Consider the following 26428-nt stretch of genomic DNA (forward strand, 5'->3'; position numbering starts at 1 on the left):
CATGAAGCGAACGATAAATATGCGAGTAGGACCTCTCGGTCCGTAAGGTGCGGGGAACTCGAAGACAATGCTCATATTCCCGGGGGGATATATGAGCAGTGTTTGCTGATTGATCAGCGCCGTGAAGTTAGCATAAGGAAGTAAAGCGATATTAAAGCTGTAGAGTTTCCTTACCTGACATAAAACTGTAAATGAAATACATGGAAAAGCATTAGAGCTACGCAAAGAGAGAACAGGAAAATAAAACCAACGTGCCTTTACTAATTTGTCCCGTAAGTTTAATAAGAAGAATGTAGTTTCATGGATACAGTGTTACTACAATAACTGTGACCGTTCCAGAAATGTTCTAATATCAGGTCCCCTTTTCAGTCACCTTATTCATTCGTAATTTTTGACTGCTGAGCTGGCTGTAGGTAAGTTGCTTCAGACAGAGGTAGCGTTAACGCATAATTTTAAAGTAATGTAGGAAAGGCAAATAATGTAAGAAATCACCATACATTCAACCATACCTCTTCAAATGTGATAGCTTTATTCAGTTTGCGTCCGCTCCATCTGACTACTACTAGACAAGACAGCGAGAATAAATTTTTCATTTTTCGTATTTCGCCATTGACATGAGAAAATTACTCGATAGCAGATATGTTGCTGAAACTGAGACCTAATCGACTGGCAGAAAATATCAACTAAAAATAATAATTAAATGTATATCGCTACTTTTAAAATCTCGGTACTTGACGGACTGCGTTGTGTCATAGCTGGAGAAGGTTCAGTGTTAGGGGAAAGTGGGATAAAGTTCCCAGTGCGGGAAAAATGATCATTGTAAAGTATTTGCTGAGAACACCTTATTGTCTGACGAGAAATGGTCACACTAGTTACTAACATACACAGTCATAGCTCTCAGTGAGCTTGCAAAGGAAATTTGTTCCGTTATTTTTTAATTAACGATTTTCCGATTTTCAGTCCTCTGATGTAAGTTGAAACATTTATATTATTTTTGTTGCCTGACTTATACGAAGAGTACTACATTTTTACAGTATCACTGATCAAACGATGTCTTTTGACTTACAAAGTAATTCCTTACCTTTTCTTTCGGTTTGATAGTTTCATTTGTGAACCACTAATACCGACATGTCCTCCGACAGGGAGAATTGGCCACACTACTAATCGGGAACGGTGGCCAAGGCATTTACCACAGTCAAAGTTAGTCACTTTCACATATGATGCATAATACTACATATCTGATTGACTGTTTTAAATCTAAAACTATCATCCATCATTGTATCCATTCGTGAAGATTTTCAATTAGTTAATTATGTTGAAGACCATCTCTGCGCTATTTGGCGTAGTACAAAAATCCTGTAGAAAACATGGTGTTGCAATCGCAAACTATTGTTGTAGACACCAGTGCATTAACATGTCCAGAGATCAGAGCAACAAACATGGGATCCAGTTACAGAGAAAAATACTGCTGCAGTGGTCAGTAATGATAAGATGCTCTTCCTTAGGGCAGGAAAGCAATTTAATGTTCCACGTAATTCAGTAAAAAAATATAAAAAAGAAGTAAAGGTGTAGTAGTTGGTAAAATGATTATGGGGAGCTTACGGAGACTGTTCAATGAAGAACAAGGACGACAAATACTTAGTTTTACTTTTGAGATGTAAAAGCGATTTTATGGATTTACAGTGAATGACCTACGGAGATGGCATTCCACATCATTTTTATACTAGCAATCCACACCCAAAAGCGACGAGCCATTGGCTACATTATCCCCATAGGTAGTGTGTAGTGTGTAGTTCAACGGTCGTGTGTAGTTCAACTCCTTAGCCTTTTCACAAATTAAGCAACTTCGTATATTGTTCCACACTAACCTAGTCACGTCTTTCCAATAATAATAATACTTATTTAAATGCATTATAGGTTTTTAATATGAAAATGGGCTTATCTGTGATGAATATAACATATGAGGCTTTCTATTATATGCTTGGATTCATTCCTTGAGCTATTCTTCCAAAATACACTCCTGGAAATTGAAATAAGAACACCGTGAATTCATTGTCCCAGGAAGGGGAAACTTTATTGACACATTCCTGGGGTCAGATACATCACATGATCACACTGACAGAACCACAGGCACATAGACACAGGCAACAGAGCATGCACAATGTCGGCACTAGTACAGTGTATATCCACCTTTCGCAGCAATGCAGGCTGCTATTCTCCCATGGAGACAATCGTAGAGATGCTGGATGTAGTCCTGTGGAATGGCTTGCCATGCCATTTCCACCTGGCGCCTCAGTTGGACCAGCGTTCGTGCTGGACGTGCAGACCGCGTGAGACGACGCTTCATCCAGTCCCAAACATGCTCAATGGGGGACAGATCCGGAGATCTTGCTGGCCAGGGTAGTTGACTTACACCTTCTAGAGCACGTTGGGTGGCACGGGGTACATGCGGACGTGCATTGTCCTGTTGGAACAGCAAGTTCCCTTGCCAGTCTAGGAATGGTAGAACGATGGGTTCGATGACGGTTTGGATGTACCGTGTACTATTCAGTGTCCCCTCGACGATCACCAGTGGTGTACGGCCAGTGTAGGAGATCGCTCCCCACACCATGATGCCGGGTGTTGGCCCTGTGTGCCTCGGTCGTATGCAGTCCTGATTGTGGCGCTCACCTGCACGGCGCCAAACACGCATACGACCATCATTGGCACCAAGGCAGAAGCGACTCTCATCGCTGAAGACGACACGTTTCCATTCGTCCCTCCATTCACGCCTGTCGCGACACCACTGGAGGTGGGCTGCACGATGTTGGGGCGTGAGCGGAAGACGGCCTAACGGTGTGCGGGACCGTAGCCCAGCTTCATGGAGACGGTTGCGAATGGTCCTCGCCGATACCCCAGGAGCAACAGTGTCCCTAATTTGCTGGGAAGTGGCGGTGCGGCCCCCTACGGCACTGCGTAGGATCCTACGGTCTTCGCGTGCATCCGTGCGTCGCTGCGGTCCGGTCCCTGGTCGACGGGCACGTGCACCTTCCGCCGACCACTGGCAACAACATCGATGTACTGTGGAGACCTCACGCCCCACGTGTTGAGCAATTCGGCGGTATGTCCACCCGGCCTCCCGCATGCCCACTATACGCCCTCGCTCAAAGTTTGTCAACTGCACATACGGTTCACGTCCACGCTGTCGCGGCATGCTACCAGTGTTAAAGACTGCGATGGAGCTCCGTATGCCACGGCAAACTGGCTGACACTGACGGCGGCGGTGCACAAATGCTGCGCAGCTAGCGCCATTCGACGGCCAACACCGCGGTTCCTGGTGTGTCCGCTGTGCCGTGCGTGTGATCATTGCTTGTACAGCCCTCTCGCAGTGTCCGGAGCAAGTATGGTGGGTCTGACACACCGGTGTCAATGTGTTCTTTTTTCCATTTCCAGGAGTGTAGTATGCCTTCATACAGTCTCTAGCTATCTGACTTCTTATTGGTTCATATATTTTTGTTCAAAAGTTAATCACCTCTTTTAAGTAATCATCCTCTTCCTGTTCCTTCATAAATGAGAGTGCTAATGCTGGCTCTTCGTTATCGTTTTATATTACATAAAATAAATGTGAAATTCCTTTCCTACTCGTTCGAATTCCATGTGATCATTTAAGCCAACAGGTAGCCTAAATAAGGCATTCAGTACTACATTCCTCTTCCCTGTGTCATATTCTACTTCAAAATTGTAGTGCTGTAGAAATAACATCCATCTCACCAATCCATGATGTAATGAATCACTATCCATTAAGAAGGACAAGTCTTTGTCATCAGTGTACTCAACAGTTTCTCTACCCAATAGCAAATATCTAAAACTCTAAAAACGCCAAACAAAAGAAGGTGCTTCCTTTTCGGTAACTAAATAATTCGGTTTGAGTCGGCTTAACACCCTACTGGTAAAAGCTACACTTCTATGTTTCCAGTTTATATCCTCGAAATCGTCCTGAAAATTTTCGCATGCTCTCCAATACAAGGACGCTTCAGCAAACATTTTTAATACCGCATTCATTTATGAATGGTTCAGAACTTTAGCGTTTAAAAACTCTTGTTTGATTGCATAAAATACCTCTGTTTCCTTTCACATTCCTGCCATTTCGAGTTTTTATTTAGTAAATGTAGCACGTATGGATGTACAATGTTTAATCCTTTCAAGTAACTTCCATAAAAACCAACCATTCCTACAAATGCCTTCAATTACCTTTTTTTTCTAGTATACGAACACTGTGCAATTGCTTGTAATTTATCAAGGTCAGACTCGATCCCTTCTGTATTAACTTTATGCCCTAAACACCTCACGTCATCCATCCCAAACGTCGATTTACTCAACACATGGAGCTATGCAAATTAAAATCTGTTAAACCAGAACGTTGGCTGGACTTTGCCAATTTTATAACAGAAAAAGAATGATTCTAGTGGCTTGTCTGTTCCGTTTAGTAGAGGGAATTTGGTCTTGAGGCAACATTTATAAAGGTCTTTGAATTGCTGGATTGGAGAAACAGGTCGTTGGGTTGGACGCTACACTGCAAGTCTATCAGATTCAGTTGGAGGTATTGAGGTACATCAGCAATCAAAAACGAGAATGATCTGACAAATAAATCGAAATCCGTCTTCAGCCATGCAATGTCTTGTAATCTCTTTGAGAAATATTGATGAAATGTTGTTCGTCAGAAAAGAAGTATATCATATTGTTTTTGTGGCTGTTGGTCGTAATGACTCCAGTAAGTTTAATGGCATATTAAGTACTTTGCAAGGCTTTGAAACGAGAGGAAAAGTAAGGCAATCGGCACTGATTGCTGTGGCTGCTTGACTTTTTTCTTCTTTGGACAAATGCAAGGACTCCATACCGTTCCTAGCGCATAACGTAAATCAGATTTAACTCAAGTACTACTCACAGCAAACTGCCTGGCGTCTGACAGGGCGACCGCTCTGCGTCCGGCTGCAGCCTTTAGTTCGGCTGCTTTTTCTTCTGTTATCTCATTTGGCGGCTTTATTGCTTCCTGAGACTCATGTGTACTATTATTACTCTTTTATGAAACTAGTACATGTCTTCTGATTTGTATTCCTAGTGTTATCTTCCACTCTCTGACTCTCTCACACGCTATGACAGCTAAATTACTTTGAATGCCCAAACACAAATTTTCATCTTCGAAATTTAAAATGACTCATTGTTCACTTACACAATATCAGCCCAGTGAAAGTTGGACATTCAGACTGGGTATTACTAAGAAGGTATGGGTAAAAACATACTCTCCTAGGTGAAAAGTTAACATTACTTCCTCACTTTCAGATTTTCCTCTATTCCCTGTAATAGTCTGCATTCCAGCAACAGAGAAAATTGGGTATGATTTCTGCTGGCTGAGCTTTGAAAACTACTCTTTACCCAGTACACAGATGTTGCTTCTCAAACATGAAACAATAGATACTGGTTGCCCATCGATGTTTCCCATTAGTATTGGTTTTATAAGTCTTTTCTGTTTTATGTTCTCCCTATCTTCCAATAACTATTCCCTCCCTGACAAATAGTTCGTTGTCTTAACAAGCTGGGCCTGTATTTATCCTTTATTGGTCACCAGGTGTGGCCCTTTCCATACGACTGTCATCTGTCCCACATTTTCTATGACTTTAGTACTTATCGGGGATTCGTGCTGATTGCTGTTTTCATTCCAATGGACAGAGCCTTGGTATTACGTCTGATTTCTGTTCCCCTTATTGTAAAATTTGTTTCTTTTCACTTGGCAATTGCTTCTCACTTCTGTCTCCTTTTTCACTCCTCCTTCGCTATTATCATAGCCGATTTTCAGCTTATGTACCCATTCATCTTCACTATTTCCCCCAAGTATATCTAATTGTTCTAAATAGCTTAAGATTGCCTTTATTTTAGTCAGTTCTCTACCCACCAACTTTTCATGTACGTGAGTGGGTAATCGACTAACAAGTGCTTTAAGTAGACGGTTTTCACTTATTAGTTCGTCTGATACTTTTACTTTATTTAAGTGTTATTCAAAGCCACCGCATCCTTTATCACATGCGTTAGCATATAATAATTCTAAGCGAGATTTTGCTACTCTCCTTCTGACCAATATTTTCCTACAAATAATTTGCAAAGTCCTTCCTCAATCTTTAATTCATTCTGTTGAAGCTGTCCCCTCGCCGCCAAAGTGTTCTATGACTAACTGAATTATTTTGATGTATCCAAGAACTTGGGATTTCCCTCTCTAAAGTTCTAAAGAAAATTATTAGATGTAACCCGTTCCCCGGTTTAAACGCGGGAAATTCTTCACGTGCTTCCCCACTGTCTTCAAAACGAAGCTCTTCCCGTCAGTCTTTTGCTGAAGACGGAGCATGCATTTTATGTTTCTGCTACTATTCGATACAGGTTTTCTATGTTATTATTTACTCTGATCTCATTCCGAGAATTGCTAGTACAGCCACCACTGGAAATTTTTCTGCATACCGATTATTACATCATTATTAAATGATACTGTTTGTACTCCATTCTTAGTGATTGTTCTTCTTCCTTCACAGTACCATACTCTTCCTAAAAATTGCACAATATTCGAAGGTTATTGACTTTTAACTTTGCATTTTCTAAGGTTCTTGTATCTAGATCAATTTGCCTTTCTATAGTCTCTGCTTCGTCAAATAAATATTCTGTGTTGCTTTTTACCGTTCCAAACACCTCTCCAGGCAATCCGGAGTAGTCTGGTTTTATTTCACTCATAGCTTCCGAGACTCCTTCCTTCGGAGTACTGATTTCTCCAGTTAGGAACTTGCTCTTGTACGATCGGTACTTTAGCACCTGTTTTTAAGCTACATTTTACTACGTTCAGTAGTGAACATTACGGTTTGTAATTTGATTTGTGCTTATTCCTGTCTCGGTTCTTCAGTATGGGTATCTAGCCTTTAGTCTACCGTTTCTATCTTACACTCTACGATAAAACAAAAAGACTACACACTACGAAGGAATTGTCCGAATAGGACGGAAATCGGTAGATGTGAGGTACGTGTACAGCCAAACGAATGACTAGAATTTCAGAAAAATTTGGTGATTATTCGAAAGAAACAGCTTCACAAATTGAGCACGCCTTTAATATGTTGGTCCTAACGGGATGGATTTCAGCTGTGAGTAAATGATGGAATCTAGGTATCACGCTGAGATACTTGTTATTTATAAGACGGTGATGGGAGCACTGTCGGTCAATCTGGTCATGGCGATGTTCCTGCCGATCAGGCACGAGAATAGTTATCAGTTTCGAAGGTATGTTAGGAGGTATAAAGAGATGTTAAGATTTGAAACTGAGAATGTGGACTTTATAACTGTGGAATTAATGCCAATACGTGATGAATCATGTGGGGGGCCTTGACTTGTCGAAAACGGATGCAGATACTTCTTCGTTGTATGGGCGATAACGGATTCCAGACTGGTGTGGCAGAGGATTTTGGAGTTGACTGGACAACACTAAGTAAAAGAGTAAACGGTGTTCTGGATAAGATAGGTTTAAAAGTTCACAACTGGATTCGATTTCAGTCTAAAATGAAGGAAATTAGTATGGCTATTCTAGAACGGCAAAAAGTACTCGTAATTTGACTTCTAACCGTTATTGGGACTTTTGGACTGCACCTGTGCATAAATTAGAAAACCGGCATTACGTGGTGATGTGCGTGATTAGTAATTTTATTGAGAGGAAAAACGACTTTTCTAAATTATTCCGAATTTTTCATTTTCATTGTCTTTCATATGACATACGGTACTGCTTCTTCTGAGCCTGGGCCAGCGTAGTACCTGATGTTCTCGTGTAACACCAACGCTAAGTGCAATTTAACATAGTCCCAGATAGTACCGCTGACTAGTAACGCTATGTTGAGTACTGCTAATGGAGCGATGCCCACCAATGCATCCTCTGTCCACCAATAGGAGGACTGGGGCGATCACGTGGGGCTCGCCGGACGGGTTGATGAGAGTGCGTCGATACTGACAGCGCCCTCTTGCCCACCAGCTCGGTCCGCTACCGGTCGTGTCCGCTCTCGTTCCAGTGGCGAGTTTGAGTTCAGTACACACTTTATCCGTAGGCTACTAGAGAAATAAAATCGCCACTGGTGACTGGAAACAATGTTTCCTTTTGGAGGGTTTCTTCTAACATCACCAAACGCCCAGCTTCTCACACGTTTTCCCATTCCGACTAAATGCAGCACGTATAGTGATAAACGTTATGATTTCCTTGCACCCGACCTCCCGCAAACTCGATCCTCCTCACCCGCTCGTCTCCCCGATCCTCTCCCACCCCCGCCCGCTGCCGCGCCTGTATTCGCACGTCCCACCCGGTCTCCATCTCTCCACCCTCCTTACCCTCTCCCAAGGTGGCTTCCGCCAGCTCCCCCTCCCTGATGATGCCCTCTTCCCCTCCATCTACCTCTCCTACCAACTTTGGTCCTCCCGCCCTCCTCCTGTGCTTGCTCCTCTGGGCACCCTCCCTCCCTTCTCTCCCTTTTCCCTCCCTCCTCCTTTTCTCCCCCCTCCTCCCCAGGGCCTCCCCTCCGCTCTCCCTCTCCTCCTGCCCCCGTCTCCTCAGCCATTGGCATCCTTTTTCTCCCCTCTCCCCCACCTCACCCCTGTTCCCCTCTTGGCAGGTCCCCGGACTCGCACACGCTAAGTGGACATTCGCGCGCCGGAGATCACCGCCATCAGTGTTTCGTGTGTGCCGTCATGTTTGGTGTTCAGTGTTCACCGTAACACTCCATCGTTCACCAGTGCCATCGACGTCTTCAGTGTTTGTGCCTCGTGTCAGCAGTTTCTAGTGTGCATTGTCTTCGAGTGTGAACGGCTTCATGTTTTTTTATGTTCATGTGTCTACTGTTTTTCTCCCGCCGTTTTGTTCCAACCCATGTGTCTTCTCTGTTTTATCATTGTACTATCTTTGGCTGAAGAGCGGCGTATTGTGCTGCTGCCAGCCTACCTGTTATACTGGTATTAAAATCACAATAAGGAAAAAAAAAAACTTGCACGCGTCGTGATTCTTTAGTGGACAGAAGCTAGGAACAGATTCTGTCCAAGAACAGGGAATTAAGTTATAAATTTATTCTACATCTAATACCAAAGAGTAAAAATAATAAATAACTTTATTGCTGTAACAGTAGGCCGCGGTGGCCAAGCGGTTCTAGGCGCTTCAGTCCGGAACCGTGCGACCGCTACGGTCGCAGGTTCGAATCCTGCCTCGGGCAAGGATGTGTGTGATGTCCTTAGGTTAGTTAGGTTTAAGTAGTTCTAAGTTTTAGGGGACTGATGACCTAAGATGTTAAGTCCTATAGTGCTCAGAGGTATTTGAACCATTTTTTGAACCATGGCTGCGGTTACCCTTGACGCTGCGTCACAGACACGAAAGCTTGCGATGGTGTACTCAAGGACGAACTTCGGTGCACGAATGGCAAAACGTCATTTTTTCGGATGAATCCAGGTTCGGTTTACAGCATCATGATGGTCACATCCGTTTTTGACGACATCGCTGTGAACGCACATTCGAAGCGTGTGTTCGCCATCGCCATACTGGCGTATCACCCGGCGTGATGGTATAGGGTGACGTTGGTTACACGTCTCGATCACCTCTTGTTCGTAGTGACGGCACTTTGAACAATGGACGTTACATTTCAGATGTGTTACGACCCGTGGCTCTACCCTTCATTCGATACCTGCGAAATCCTACATTTCAGCAGCATAATGCACAACTGCATGTTGCTGGTCCTGTACGGGCCTTTCTGGGTACAGAAAATTTTCGACTGCTGCCCTGGCCAGCACATTCTCCAGATCTCTCACCAACTGAAAACGTCTGGTCATGGTCAATGGTGGCCGAGCAACTGGTTCGTCACAATACCCCAGTCATTACTCTTGATGAACTATGGTATCGTGTTGAAGCTACAGGGGCAGCTGTACTTGTACACGCCATCCAAGCTCTCTTTGACTTAATGCCCAGGCGTATCAAGGCCGTTATCACGGCCAGAGGTGGTTGTTCTGGGTACTGATTTCTCAGGATCTATGCATTCAAATTGCGTTTATCATCTGCATTTCTTCTTGGTGTAGTAATTTTAATTGCCAGTAGTGTAATGCCAAGGCACAACGGGGATGCCTGCTTATTTAGTGATTCAGAGTATGGAGTATTTCCATGGTAGCTGCTCTATTTAAGGCAGTAGGAAATGCTGATCACCGACGTTTCAGTTTGGTCTACGCCAGAGTAGGAGCGATACTGAAGAGGGCCGTTGGTCAATTGAAGTAATGATTTACGATCATCGCTAAGTGTGTAAGACGCCAAACTAATAGTAACGTGTGCTGTACTGCACATCTTTCAGCGCCTGAAAGACCACTTTCTGTATCTTTTACAGGACGGTAACTATGCAGAAGAAGAAGACTACGACGACGAAAGTGAGAGTCCTGATGAAAATGAGCCTATCGTCAGATAGCCGGAAAGCAGTGGAAGCAAGATTCGTGGTGAACAGAAGCGGCAGTAAATGCTTGGATTTGTTTAGGTGCTTTTTGTTGGTTTAATTGTGTGCTATTAAAATGTAATAAGCAACATATAAGCAACGTAATTACAACTGAAAGTCACGTAATCAAAAGAGAGCAAAAAATGTACAAATTGTATTTTTATTAATGTCTTTTAGACAATATAGAAAGGAATGAAAAAGATATGGTAATATGGAACGTTTAACAATACAATATTTATGTTTCATGCTAATAATCTGTATGAGTAGATTTGTCCTCTGCAATTTCTTTAGCTTTCTCTTATCGTGTTCTGTTTGATGGTTCTGTGATGCCAGTTGTTTAAAAAATATAAGTGTCTAAAGTTACAATAAAGACAAGTCTATTTTGTTTCTTCAGTTTCATATGCTTCAAGGGTTTTGACTTCCGGTCGAATGTACGTTGATATTCTCGGTTTTGTTGTCGCAGGAGTTACAACTGAGCACGAACTTGCGTATGATATTTCCTTCTGATCTTCATTCCTATTACAGTCTTTAGCAGACTTTGATTCGAGCTTGGCACCAACCAAAACAGCTTCTGAAACCTTTCTAAAAATATCATTATATTCCTGTAAACGCAATACTAATTACTCCTTTTCAAAATCTTTAAGTTTACTCGGTTTATTTACTGTTTCATTCAGCTCGGTTTTCTTTTTTGCTTAAGTCTTCGCCGGCCGCTGTGGCCGAGCGGTTCTCGGCGCTTCAGTCCGCAACCGCGCTGCTGCTACGGTCGCAGGTTCGAATCCTGCTTCGGGCATGGCTTTGTGCGATGTCCTTAGGTTAGTTAGTTTAAGCAGTTCTACGTCTCGGGGACTGATGACCTCGGATGTTAAGTCCTATAGTGCTTAGAGCCATATGAACCATTTGATCTTAACTCTTCAAGTTAGTGAACAGTTTATTAACCAGTGCAACACTGCACCGTTTGCTAATTCCGTTGGAGTATTCCTATGCAATAATATTTTACGCATTCTCATTTTCCGCACTACCTTCAGTATTCTAGATTTTTGTAGCACAATCATGTGCTCAGATGTCAGATTGAAGAACATTTCTTTGTTAGTTGTCGTCTTGTCGGCATCTTCAGTTTCACTCCCAGATATGTCCATAACTGGCTCTTGAATTAGCACAACCTGCACGTCGTGATCTTCTACACGAAAGTAACGTTTGGTGTGAATACAACGGGTCGAGAAAGCAGGATTGGGAGGTGGGACAGACACGGAATAGCTGCGATTTGTCGTGAACTGGCGAACGGTGACTCACAGTGAAGAAAAAGATGTATCTTGGCCTTGGGCTGGATCTATCCCTGTAGAATCTACTTGCATTCTTCGACTGAAAGTGATACATCTATCTGGGATTAGATTCTACTTATTCACTTCACAAATAGTCGGCGCTAAATCTACGCCCTTGAGACTATCAAGTAGACTCTATGTTTTATTCACATAATTTACTGTGTAACGGCTTATTAGCCCTTTCGCTGCAGTGGGCATGTGTACGCATACTGTGTTGTTATTCACCACATGCTGTGGATTTGCAGACGCGTGCCGCTTGGATTTTACTACAGTACTCTGGACAACAGAATGCGCCCTGAGCCGTCGACCGCTTATTGCTGCGGACGAGACATTTACTTCCCTGTCTCGGGGAATAAATAAGTTTCTAGCGTTTATCATACAATATATATGTCTCATTGCATGCTGTCATTTGCAAAAGTCCTCGTTTTGATATGCTGAGTAGTTTATGAGGTATGGCGACTGTTATGACCACTTGGTTCGCGATGTGCAAGGACGTGAAAGTGCGCGTCGCAGCCGACCGTCTTTTGGATATAGTATCCAATAACTCGATAATGAAATGAGGTATCCTTCTGCTCTCAATTTCAAATAAAATTTCTATATCTTATCCACAGGAGATAGGTAAAATAATGTGAACAGTGGCAGTAATGGGATGGTTGTGTTTTTCGGTCAAACACGCAGATAAGGCACGTGTCGCGCTGGAGTGTGCGTGTTCAATACGGGCTAGGCATTAGTGCAGATTGTTCACGAGCAGTGAACGCTTCGTATTTGCATTCAGAGGCCGAGGTGGACGTGCAATGGAAGACCTAACAGAGTCCCAAGGAGGGCAGGTTGAGGGTTCCCTATTAGCTGGAGCATCAGTAACCAAGACAGCCAACTTATTGAATGTTTCAAGAGCAACTGTTTCAACAATCATGACACCCAACACAAAACGTGGAAAGACATCATCGTGTAGACGTAATAGCGAGCGAAATTCATAACTAAATGACAGAGACCGTCGTACACTAACACGAATTGAGTCAAAACAACACAAAACTACTGTGCTTAAAGTGACTCCAGAGCTCATTAACTATCTTCTAGATCCCGTATCTATCGACACTGTCCGCTGAGAACACCATAAAGAGAATATGCATGGGCGAGCTGCTATACCGAAACCATTAGGGAGAACAACCAACGCAAAGAAGCGTAAAACATGGATACACTTGTTGTAGCTAGGATTCACAGTCATAAAAAACTTTTTGAAGGACATCATCTTTACGCCAGTGACTGTTATAAGTTTTTATTATACACTATTACAATTTCGGCCTTATACCGTTATCAAGTGCTGATATTACGGATTTAAGCCATGTCAACGTAATGCAAGCTGACACATTTGTATGTCCTCAGTCCTGTTAAATACAGTCGTGTCGTTGTTATACAGTGAATACGTGTGCTCGCACTAACAACGACACGAATGTATTTAACAGGATTGACGACATACAAATGTGTCAGCTTGCATTACGTTGACATGGCTTAAAGCCGTAATATCAGCACTTGATAATGGCCTAAGGCCGAGATTGCAATAGTGTATAATAAAAACTTATAACAGTCACTGGCGTAAAGATGATATCCTTCAGAAACGTATAACATGGAGTCTGGAGCATAAATCCTGGACGACTAACCAGAGGAAGCACGTCATATGGCCCGACGAGTAAACGTTTTTCTTATTTCCAATATCGGGTGGGGTTTGCGTCTGGAGAACGCCAAAACAAGTCTACAATCCTGATTGCTTGATTCCAACGGTTAAGCATGGACGTGGAAGTGCGATAGTATGGGCAGCCATATCATGGCACTCCGGTGGTTCCATCATTACTCTCAAAGGTCGTGTTACAGCCAAAGGTTATGTGAACATTTTAGGTGATCAGGTGCACCCCGTGATTCACATGTTGTTCCCAAACAATGATGCCATATTTCAGGACGATAATTCACCAAATCACACAGACAGGACGGTACAATCGTGGTATATGGAGCATATAACTGAATGGCAGCGACTTTCCTGAGCAGAACAGACCACCCGGACTTGAACATTATCGAACCCCTGTGGGCGGTACTAGAGCAAATTTCCGCCTACCTCGTCATTAAGGAGTCAGGAGAAGTTCTTATCGAAGAGTGGCATAACATTCCACTGTACAATCTTATATGCCAGTATACCAACAAGAACAACAGCTGTATTACGGGCAATTGAGGGTCCAACTTCTTATTAATAAACTATTCCCAAACGCGTACAGGCGTTCACATTATTTTGCCTATCCCCTGGACATTTCATATGCTGCAATGTATGAGCTAAAATCAACCACAGACAGAGCTTACGCAATGGGTTTTCCTATGTGAACCCCTAAAAATTTTTTGCAATATACTACTTAATTTGATGTAACGGTAAATACGACCGATAACAAAAAGGGATTCAGTTCTTTATTCAGTGAAGGTATCAGACTCTAAGATGTGCAAAAATCATATTTTTTACTTAATAGTTTTCGAAAAATCTGATGATAAGTATTTCACATAGAGGCACCAGCATTTGGCGAGCAGTACAGCCATGTCAAAATTCGCCTCAGCAGAGAAAGCTAAGAGCACGCCCGGAGGAGCGAAAGGATTAAATTTTAACGGCATATCGATGTAGGTATCAAAGGGGTGGTAAATGGAAAACTAATTCAGTTGAAGGCAGGTGGGAAACGTCTCAAACGCGTCCTTACGAGGGAAACCGGACTGATCTGATGCAAAGAACAAATGTTCGTAAAACTACCACTTATAATTTTATTTTGTAACTATTTTCAAAGAAATAATTCTAGCTAATTTATCAACTTACACAACTTACAACCTAAATTTATCACCATACTGACTACTTACTAATTGCTAATTAATATCTCGTTTCTTCTTTAAACGCACTTTCAGAAGAAACACCACCGGGGTAGGCGGCCATTGAAACGAGGTGGACTATGTGCCGTTGAAGGATTTGGATGGAGTGGTAGAATTTTAGTGCAGTGGAGTTCCAGGCGACTTTACCGTAACAGAGGGTTGATCGGATTCCGGATTTATAGCTGTGAAGTATGGTTGATGGATGCAATTCTCATGTTCGACCATTTATAGTTCGAGTCCAACTGAGTTTTTGTAATACGATCAGCAGGCGTGATTTCCAGGTAATTTTGCAGTCGAGAGACGACTAACCATGTTTTAGTGTGTTAAGTAATTGGATAGGATGGCTATAATGGTGAGGTGGAAGTCATAGTAGCTGGAGACGCTAGTGGTTTCTGTAAGGGCTCATTTTATGAATTATATTGTGCCAAGAGGTAAATTTGTCCAGTAGGAATGGACTCGTTAGGGCAAGGAAGCCCGTGCGGTCAACGTAAAGGGAGGAGATGGACAGGTGGTTTAGGGATGTCAGCAGATTATAAGATATAAAGGGGCGAAGAAAAAGTAGAAATTTCGGCCACACCAGCAGCAGGTGGAAGATACGAGGACTGGTGCTGTTTATGATTAAACAGGATGACGTTTAAATATTGGTGACGTACGGTGAACGTTTGCTCTACATCACAGTCATGGGTTTCATTCGGAATTTCTCTGTAGTGTCTAATGGAGTGAGGGTTCTGATCCCATTGATGATTATCTGTCCGTCGAACTGTGACGTTAAGTTCGACGACGCGTTGATCCAAATCGACAAACAAAGTCTATGTGTCAGCACCCGTTTCATTTTCTCCCTTCTCTCATCAATGATACTCAGACTTGGCACAGCAGTAAGCATACAGTCACTACAGTCATCTGCAAAGGAAAGTTATACTTCGTAAACCTGACATGCCAGCAACACAACTGCCATTGTCAATTATAAAATGGCTGCACCAAACCGTTATGAGAGTTTATCATCAATGGACCAATGTTAGTATTTAATTCAATTTTTAATCACGATTTTGGACTAACTTTTCATTCAGGCCGGGGACTGGATTTTGCTGTTTTAACCACTTTTGTATAACTCACACAGGAAAGACACATTTTAGTCTCAGAGTCATGGCCCTGACGGAGCTCGATCGTGCGACCTTTATTTTAGGAGCTAGTGGCACTACCTCTGCCACACTTGCTTAACAACTAATAAACTACAGAATTTACGACCGTGGAGGTTTAAACGCCTCATTTTCATTTTTCAGCGCTTTGTAAGCTCCCTTCAGCATTTAGATCGCGGCAGTAATTGTAAAATCGAAACGAGACCATTCCTGAATAACGTTTATCGTTTGTACAAATACGTAATTCTTTGAGTCTTATGTTGTTGCATAAGCGACGCTGACAAGCACTTAGAAGCGAAAGAGAGAACATTACACGGTAAGCGCTGGAACCAAGAAAGAGAAGAGCAGGGCACTTTGTGGGATTTGCCGTAATTACATCACGATGCGAGTCTCAAAGAATATTACAGGTACAGTCTCCGGTGATGAAGTAATAACGCTCCCCATTGAAAGAGAGCTGTAAATACCTGTACATATATCTAATTACAATTGGCACTATTGTAAAGTATAAAAGCGTTTTTCCGTAATTTTTTTAATGAAACTAGGAGTTGGCTTTTATCTGTCGTGCAGAAGGGACGCATGTTCATACAGATCGTACCTTTTACAGGGGTTGAAGTAAAGAACTGTGGGAAAGAGCTGTTGCCCTTACGTGAGTGCACAGCTCTTGAGGTATTAGATGTCTAAAGAAGAGTTGTGTAGCTTTGTGATGAGATTTGAGTAGACTGATCGCTCGTGAAATGAATTTAATATGAGTGTTGGAACTTTAATAATGGCTACTATTTATTCACAGCTCGTACAAAATAGGTACGTGTGTCATAGTTTTACTGTCCTTCAAAGTAGCCACCAGCATTCTGTATAATCCGTTGCCAGCGATGTGAAAGTCGTAGGATACTCTTAGCAGTGGCAGTTGGGCTGACAATTCGAGCGGCGCGGTCTATTGCCAGACGAATTTGTAGCAGTACTGAATCGAATCCCATGAAGTGTTTGCTTCAACTTAGTAATCGCGTTGAACTTACGAGGGCTTAAGTCAGGGGAGTGCAGTAGGTGGTATAGCACTTAACAGCCTCATCAGTCAAACAAATCAGTAACAGCTTGCACTGTACGTACTTGAGCACTGTCCTTTAAAATTCATTTGTAACGAATCGCCCAGGAAAATGCTGTAGGTAAGGTAAAGTGATAAGAACTTTAGGAACTCAGAACGTTATTCTGCAGTAGTAAGAGTCTTTTTTTTACAATACTTCATGTTTTTCGTTTTAAAGCAAACCTCGTATTACCACTGTACTTGAAAATTCTCCACTAATTAATACAGAGGAGAAAGACAGGAATAATAACTCAACCTTCGGTAGACTAAGGGCAAACTGTGTTCTTTAAATGGTCAGATTGTAACTGGAAAAACTGCAATTTCAAAAAAAGTTCGTAGCCAGCCAAACTGAGAGTAAAGCTGTCTCCTAAGTTAAAATATTCTGAAAGTAAAATCCATTTTACCGTGACTAACAGACTTTGTCCATAGTGTTTTACTTTTGCAAAATTTGTTCAAATGCGGTATTTTCAAGCTCCAGGAACATTGAGCGACGGGGGAGGAGGGGAGGTTGACCAGGGTGGGGGGGAGGGGTGGGGGTGACTTTACAGAAATAAGTTGGCAGAAAAGAGAAAATGAAGCTTTGGGTCCCCGGCTTAAAGTCGTGGAACAAAAAATCAGCGAGTAGTAATATTGTTGCCTGCCGGCGAATATTCTCATAGCACGCTAGTCTGCTTGTATTTTTTACTCACAACCAACAGCAACCACCAAGAAAGGAGACAAAAAAATAATAACCAGCACTGAGATGCCTTGTATTTACTACCTTTATGTCTAAAGGCAATATTGTTCTGGAAGTGTTGTTTCGACATAAGCTGACATCTCTTTACCGTAGAAACCCTACGGAGCTTTGCCGTCGTCACGTATTGGATTGTTGTTGAGCAAAGAAGTAGGAGGAACCCAAGAAGATAACATGTAGAATTAAGCCGGAGGCACATTCTGAGAACCAATTAATTAATTAATTTCAAATAATTTACGTTAATTAAGAAACGAAGATCGATAAAAAATTTGGCCAGCACCATGGAATAATAGGAAGTACATAAATTGAAAAGATATATTGATTTCCTGGAACATTACATTGCTTTAAAGACCGCTATAAACATCTCAAACGGAATGTAAGGGTAAATATGATTTAAGCGACGTCATACGATTTTCCCTTATAAAAGTGTACGTCAGAAGTTACATCTGAAATACCTAAATTCATTTTGAGAGCTACGCGATCAGACGTCGTTCGAAGCCATTTATTTCACAACCCCCGCTTTTCGAAAATTATGAGGCGGATGTCAAGAGTGGAATGAGATTCAATTTCCCCCATGTCCTGGCGACTCTCGCTTATGAAACAGACGTGTCACATATTTTAATCCTTATTTATTTGGTTGTATACCTCAGGATGTGATACGAGATTCAATTTGCGATCTATGGTTTTCATTTCGTTTCAATAGTGTAAACTCAATGCAGTACTTCCAGTTTCCCTGGTAGCAAATACATCCCCTCAGAGTTTGATTCCATCAAATATTTCAGTTTTTCATATAATACAAACGACGTGTTACTTGGAAAAGGCACACAGAAATACAAACTTGGTGATAGTTTTATCATAATGATACGTTAATGAATTAGTCTGACAGACATTATTGAATGTAACTGAAGATTTTTTTCTGATCGTAATTCATTTTATTCCTCACATGTCTTCACTCTCTTGTGCACAGAGATACTTAAATTATTATTGTAGTGAAAGACTGGCTACTATGGTATCTCCCCTGTTGTTAAAGGAAAACTTACTACTTCCATCTAAGTTCAGTGGTAAAATGAGACCTTTTTCGTAATAGGCCAAACGGTATAGCAGTCGATCTGAAAAAAAAATACAGTTACGTAATGGTAATTCTAAGCATGTCAGAAGACTCTTGGCACTTGTTGCTTCTATTTCCTATCATACATGGTTATATCTCTTTCTTAAGGAAATGATCTAGTTTCATCTTCACTTGAAAAGATATAAGGTAATTGAAGCTAGAAATTTGACTACTGAGAATCACTTTTTGATTCTGTACTTCAGCCTTAGATTTCATTGTCAGGTATTGAATAGGAAATTTTGTACTCGACGTTAGCCTATGTATTGCCGCTGTATTCTGCCACACAAATTAAAGATTTTCTGTCTACCGGAAAGACGACTGGTCAGTTGCAGTATGTGTTCATTCCACAAGTAAAAATATGGAATTAGACTGACAGATATAACTGAATGTGGCTGACATATTTAGCCGATTATAATTCGTTTTATTTCTGGGATTTTGTATCAGGAACTATCATAACTACTTGAAGATGAAGAATAGTTACTTCGATGAATAATTGCGTGCCTTATGTGGCTTTTTTATGTGCCTGTATGCAGAGCTGCAGTTAACAAAACTCAAAATCTTTGGAAGAGATGGTAGCAAACTCTCTGTTCGCTAGGGTTGTTTCTTGGGGAAATCAATCCCATGATTTCTACAAGAAATCTCTCTGTCTATAAGACAAAAATTCAGATCTACCGGATAAAAAATCTCTTTTGCTCGAGATTGCCTGAAATCTCACAGCTGTAAAGCAATACCGATGATGAAATCAGTTAGGCTCACAAGGGGAATGTCTCAGATTTGGCAGGTCGCTTGTGTACAACCTAAAACGAAGGAATCTGAGATATTTTGGCTCAACACCATCCCGTTCTTGAGAAAACCTAAAGGTTTGACGAGCAATCGACTCAAAACTGGCGGAGTCGATAGATAATTGTAAATAGAGCATTTTTCATCATCCACAAATGCATACTTTTTCAGAAATGTAGAAAAGAATCTTTTACAACTGTCGCTTATGTACCCGTATGGTAAACGCTTTTCGCCGAGACCGCCGATAGTTATTGGTTAAAGTAAAAAAAAAGTCGGCCTTTGTCTGTGGTGAGGAGCAATCGCCTTGTTTGCGTCTCGCCTGTTGTGCCTTCCTACTTGGTCATTGCCGGCTGCAGTGTTGTCGTCGTGTACGATGGCCAGCCGTGTACGAGGTGCGGCTAGAAAAAAACGGGACTGATGCTGGAAAAAACATTTATTTACAATTATTTACAATTTCATGTTATCTCCTTCAATGTACTCTCCTCCTCGGTCTCTACACCGCTTCATACGAATTTTCCACTGTTCATAGCAATGCTGCAGATCATTTTCGGTAAGTCCATACATTACTTCCGTCGCTTTTTCTTTTACTGCTTCAACAGTCTCAATTCTAGTTCCTTTCAAAGCTGACTTGACTTTAGGGAAAAGAAAAAAGTCACAGGGGGCCAAATCAGGTGAGTAGGGTGGATGATCTAAGATGGGAATGTTGTGTTTTGCCAAAAACGTCTTCACTGACAACGCACTGTGAGCTGGGGCATTGTCTTGGTGAAGGATCCATGACTTTTTTCTCCACAAATCGTTCCGTTTTCTCCGTACTCGCTCACGTAGGGTAGCCAGGACGCTAATGTAGTAATGCTGATTCACTGTTTGTCCCTCTGGTACCCAATCAATGTGCACAATCCCTTTGATGTCAAAAAAAAAAAACAACCATCATTGCCTTGAATTTCGATTTTGACATTCGTGCTTTTTCTTGTCGTGGAGAATCAGGAGTTTTCCAATGCATCGATTGGCATTTAGTTTCGGAATCGTAAGTAAAAAACCACGATTCATCGCAAGTAATTACATTTTGTAAGAAGGAGGGATCACTTTCAATGTTTTCCAGGATGTCAGAACAAATCATTCTTCGGCGTTCCTTCTGTTCAATTGTGAGACACTTTGGAACCATTTTTGAACACACTTTGTTCATGTTGAAACTTTCATGAAGAATCTGCCTAACACTTTCCTTATCAACTCCTGTTAACTCAGACACTGCTCTGATTGTTAAACGGCGATCTTGTCGAACAAGTTTACCGATTTTTTCAATGTTTGCATCAGTTTTTGCTGACAATGGTCTGCCAGTGCGAGTGTCATCACTGGTGTCTTCGCGGCCATCTTTAAATCGTTTAAACCACTCAAACACTTGTGTTCGCGATAAACAATCATCGCCGTACACTTGTTGTAACATTACAAACGTTTCACTTGCAGATTTTCCTAGTTTGAAACAAAATTTGATGTTAACACGCTGTTCTTTCTGTACACTCAACATTTTCCGACGCACAGACAAAACGTCAACTACTTAAAACAGACGCCACGGGCAGACTGAGTGCAGGAGGCAGATGAAACGCGAGCAGTAGGCGGAGCGAGAGTCACGTGACGGGCCACGCGACTTTCAGCCTTATTGCATTTCTTTTTATTGTTTCAGCAGTACTAGTCCGGTTTTTTTTCTAGCCACACCTCGTACTTGTCTAGGTTGTTGCCAGGAAGTCCATGTCCGTTCTGAGTGCCTCCGTCGTAGACTGGATCAGACGCTTATGGGAGACGTCGCTCCACCTGCGATGCCAACTGCGTTACCTCTGTCTCACGTGTCTGCGGCGGTGCTGCCTGCTACGCCCCCTCGGAATTAATCGCTACCAGTGTCCACTCCTCTCGACAACAGGATGGACGTTTCGCCTGTGTTCCCTGCACCCCTGACAGAGGCAGTACAAACGAACGACGACCGTCTCCAGGCACAAGCTGTCTGTCCTGACGCCATGGTTGTTGATAATGGAGCAGTACCTACCTCTTCCTTTATGCCATCTGGCCACATGTCGGACGATAGCCGCCCGCCATCTAACACGGAACGGCATGTTAGGAAGCAACGCTCGCCGAAGTAACGAAGGAGACAACGCCGTACCCCTTCTGATGACTGCGTCCATCGGATGTCTACACAGGATGACGACCCTGCAACTGATGGTTCGCTGTCCTCTAACGCCCCGCTACCTGACGACACGACGTCCTTCCCTGCCTCCATCTCCCGTCAGTGTCCACCACCAGACACCGACATTCCCCCGCCCGTGTCTGATGCGTTTGCCTCTCTTTCTGTGTCTGACGCTACCTGTGGGCGTACCTCTGTTAATGTTCCACTGAACCGGCCTAGAAATACGTCTGCCTCCTGAGTGGACGACGCCGATGCTGAGGATGGACAGTCACGAGGTGTACAGAACGATAGACCTCCTTGGCGGGGTCGGATCCCTCGCCGTCACAGTGATGTGCTCTTTCGTGGGGGCCTAACAGGGCGTTCCATGTGCTTCCCCCGCATTTGAATCGGCTGTCCTCCTGCGATGGCAGCTTTCCAGAATTATCGCATAGCCACCGTCAATGTCAACACTATTCGCGTACGCCACTAATAGGCTTTACTCCATGACTTGCTGTATGCCGCGGACGTTGACGTAGCTCTCCTTCAAGGAGGCGCATGTTGCAACTTTCTATGCTCCCCATGGTTTTACAGCACATGTCTCTCACGCTTTCCCTACTGGTAGTGGGGTGGGGATCCTCTTACGTGACGGTAACCTCGCTGATGCAGTTTCCCATCTCACTGATGCCAGAGGTATGGCTCTCACGTTTAGTGGCGTCAGGATCGTCAAAGTCTATGAGCCATCTGATTCGAGTCGCCTCCGTGAACGTTACACCTTATTCTAAGTGACAGTCACTCCTCTCTTCCTGGGTCGGCAGGGAGTATTGATCATGGGAGGCGGTTTCAACTGCACCCAGGCACCCAAAGATCAACTGCCACATCACTCTCCGTGCGCGGCGTTAGCGACAACTCTCCAGCACCTCAGCGTAGTGGATTCTTGGGAGCACATTCGAGCATTTCGCTATCCATTCTTCCAGTCGACTCAAACGTGTTTACATCTCCCGCGATATTGTCAGTGGGGTGCAGGCTGCTGAAGTCTGGCCCACTTCGTTCTCTGACCATGACACATATATCTGCGCCATCAGTCTCTGCCACCAAAGGGTGCAGCGTGGCCGTGGACCATCGAAACTTTACGTGATCCATCTTACTTGACCTGACTACCGGCATCTCAAAAAGAGAATGTGGGCAGCTTGTCGTCGATGCCGTGATGCCTATCAGTCTCCCCTGCCATGGTAGGTGCTCTGTGCAAAGCCCTATCTCCGAAAGGCCTTGATTGGTTACGGAAGGGCAGGCTGTGGCGTGGCGGCGACGGACTCAGGAATTCTGTTTCACTATTCTCCGGGAATGTGCTACGATGTCGTATTCACCAGAGCGCGAGGAGATGGCGAATTGTGCCAAGGCACAGCTCACGTCTCTCTCTCGCCGCCACCTTGAAGGAGTTTGGTCACGTGCGCACACACGATGGGTTAGAGCAAGAGCGTCCATCTACGTATGTATCAAGTCATACAGGAACGAAGCCAACGGTGGAGAAATTTGAATAATGTTCTTGCGACTGATGACGGGCGACGTTTTGATACCCAACGGGATATCGGGTCTGTTCTCCATGCACATTATGTTATGCTGTACTCTGAACAACATCAGCGCCCTGACACATTGCGGCGGTCTCCACACTCGATTCCCGTGGATGCGACGATGGATCTGAATGCTAACGTCACGTTGGACGAAGTCCATGACGCTATCCAGAGGGGTTCTACGAACAGGTCGCCTAGCCCTGACGGTCTCCTTCTACAGTTCTATCAGACATTTCGTCCCCTTCTGGCGCCAGTGTGAACATAAATTTGTTAAGACTTTATGTCACCTTTCGTGCCTATTCCAGTCGGATCCACTGATGGTTTCCTCATTCCCATCTACAAGCTTCGGGGCTCCTCAGGGATATGCGACTACCGCTCCTTGACGTTATTCAACAGGCTCAAATGGCTCTGAGCACTATGGGGCTTATCATCTGAGGTCATCAGTTCCCTAGTCTTAGAACTACTTAAACCTAACTAACCTAAGGACAGCACACACATCCATACCCGAGGCAGGATTTGTACCTGCGACCGTAGTAACAGCGCGGTTCGGGACTGAAGGGCCTAGAACCGCCCAGCCACAACGGCCGCCGGCCGAAGTGGCCGCGCGGTTCTGGCGCTGCAGTCTGGAACCGCGAGACCGCTACGGTTGCAGGTTCGAATCCTGCCTTTGGCATGGATGTGTGTGATGTCCTTAGGTTAGTTAGGTTTAACTAGTTCTAAGTTCTAGGGGACTGATGACCTCAGCAGTTAAGTCCCATAGTGCTGAGAGCCATTTGAGCCACAACGGCCGGCCTATTCAACAGGGATTCAAAGATCTTTATACGGTTGTTGGCTGCGCGGCTTAAACGGACGGCTCGGTACGTAGTTTCCCCAGATCCAACTTCTTTGGGAGGTATCAATACTATCCGCACTGCCCTCTGCCGTTATCGGGACATAATCGCTCTTGTTCACGTACGTCGGATGCCTGGACTTTTCGCAGCTGTTGACTTTAGCCAGCCGTTCGATCGCATCGATCACTTCCTGGAAGGGTTGCTCCGCAATATGGGCTACCCTGATACTGCTGTCGGCCTCGCAAAGCGTCTCCTTCGTGGAGCTACGTCTCGTGTTCTCTACAACAGCAGTCTTACTCCTCCCATCTCGATCATTCGATCAGTGCGTCAAGGCTGCCCGCTCTCTGCACTGTTGTATGCGTTCGCCATGGAACCGTTGCTGTGCGGCCCCCGTTAACGCCTCTCTGGGATGACTCTCGGTGGCCATTTTGCCTTCGTCTGTGACAGACTCCCAACTATACATTTTAGCGCTGGTTGAAGGGTGTACATCCACCGTTATTCAGATTATGCAGCTGAAAGATATCACACAACAAACAACAACTAGTTACTACGGCATAAACATAAAAGCTAATATCTACAAGCTACATACAGTACAGACGTATGTTACTTACAGAAGATCACTGTATTCTTTCGCAAAACATACTGCATTCGGTGGATTAACGATGAAAAATCATTACATGTATCCCCGAGGTTCGCGGCAGCCTAATTCGGAAAACAGCTCCTTCCGATTGACTTCTATAGGGTTCGTTCTGGACACCCTCACTCTTCGAGGTTCACAACTATGATATGACGAACAGACAACCGGGATAACATAACTCTACCCTCGAGCATTCTGTCCCGTACCTCGCTATAAACAAGCGTTGCGCGGTTGGCTATCTGTGGTCCCTCGTGAGGAATTCGCTGCACTATTACCCGGAGTTGTTTTCATCTGATAAGTCTTATAAGTTTAACTCTTTAATAATTCACGTCGTTTGGGAAATCAGTTTGCCTACCTTATTACTATTATTATGTCGTGTTGAATTGCGTACCTTATTAATCCGCCTATCCTTACGAATTCTGATAAGAAAAACTGCAATTAAAGAAAATGCAGTTTCCTCGAGATTCGAACCCGAGTTCTTCGCTACCTAGCCAGTTACCTTGGCCGTTGCGGTATCTTTTCTCTTCTTCTTTTGTTGATCTCATTTTGTTCATTATTGTTCGTTTTATTTTTTCAGGGTGGGCGTCCCATGTCGTTTGTTCAAACTCAGCGTTCATCCATTAACTCTTTTTTTTTTTTTTTTTTTTTTTTTTTTTTGTTGCAGAGGGCAGCTATCCCTCTTACCGAACACGCTGAGCTACCGTGCCGGCGATGAGAGTACATAAGCGGCAGTTGTAGAAGTTTCTTTCCTAGATTTCTGGAAAAGAATGCCTTTGCGGAGCCCATGCCTGATGATGAAAAATGATCTATTTACAATTATCCATCGATCCCGCCCATTTTGAGTTGATTGCTCATCATAACCTTTAGGGGCTATTTTCACAGAAACGAGGGGGGGGGGGGGGCTGTTGAGCCAAACTTATATGGGTCCTTCGTTTTAGGTTGTACACAAGCAACCTGCAAAATTTGAGCCGAATAGGTTGGCCGTGACCGAGGGCATCCCCTGTCACTTGGACGTGATCAAACTATGAATTTTCACTATTTGTGCACTGACTGACAGTTTTTGAGACCCACAAGCACGCTGTTGTGTAAACTACGGGTTCAGCAAGACGTCCGATATAGTTCATATCTAAAAAGTTTCTACCCAATGCGTTAGAAAATTTCAGTTGTGTAATCTTGTGTTCTGCCACAGCTACGGTGATAGTTTGCGTTGGAGGCAGGTCTTAATTTGTAGGAGGTTCCCCCTGAACCTGGATTTGTAGATGATTTACTTTGCAAGTCGGGGCAACTTTCATCGAGAGAAACCTTGAATATATTTCGCTGAATGTCGGTTCAGTAGCATCAAAATAGAACTCCGTGTGACAGGTTTCAATTTTTGTGTTGAAGAAATGCATCGGAAATTGCACTGTTTAACGAGTATTAATTTGTTTTAAAAGAAAATTTCTCATATCAGATTCAGTTGCCTTAGCGTCTGATTATGCTCTTGTGCCAGGCTCCTCGTCTCACAAGGAAATATCACCAACTTGACCTCATATATTAAGCAGAAAGAGGAACACCTCCAGGATATCTGCCCCAGAAATCGATTCTTCGTGAAAATGTGGACCTAATTCTAACAATAAGCAGTCGTGATTTTCTGAATGTATGGCTGTTGAACACGTGCCTGCAGCGGTTGTCACTCGTTTCGCCCGACTGC

This window comes from Schistocerca americana, chromosome 7, assembly GCF_021461395.2.
Source record: "Schistocerca americana isolate TAMUIC-IGC-003095 chromosome 7, iqSchAmer2.1, whole genome shotgun sequence".
Lineage (NCBI taxonomy): Eukaryota > Metazoa > Arthropoda > Insecta > Orthoptera > Acrididae > Schistocerca > Schistocerca americana.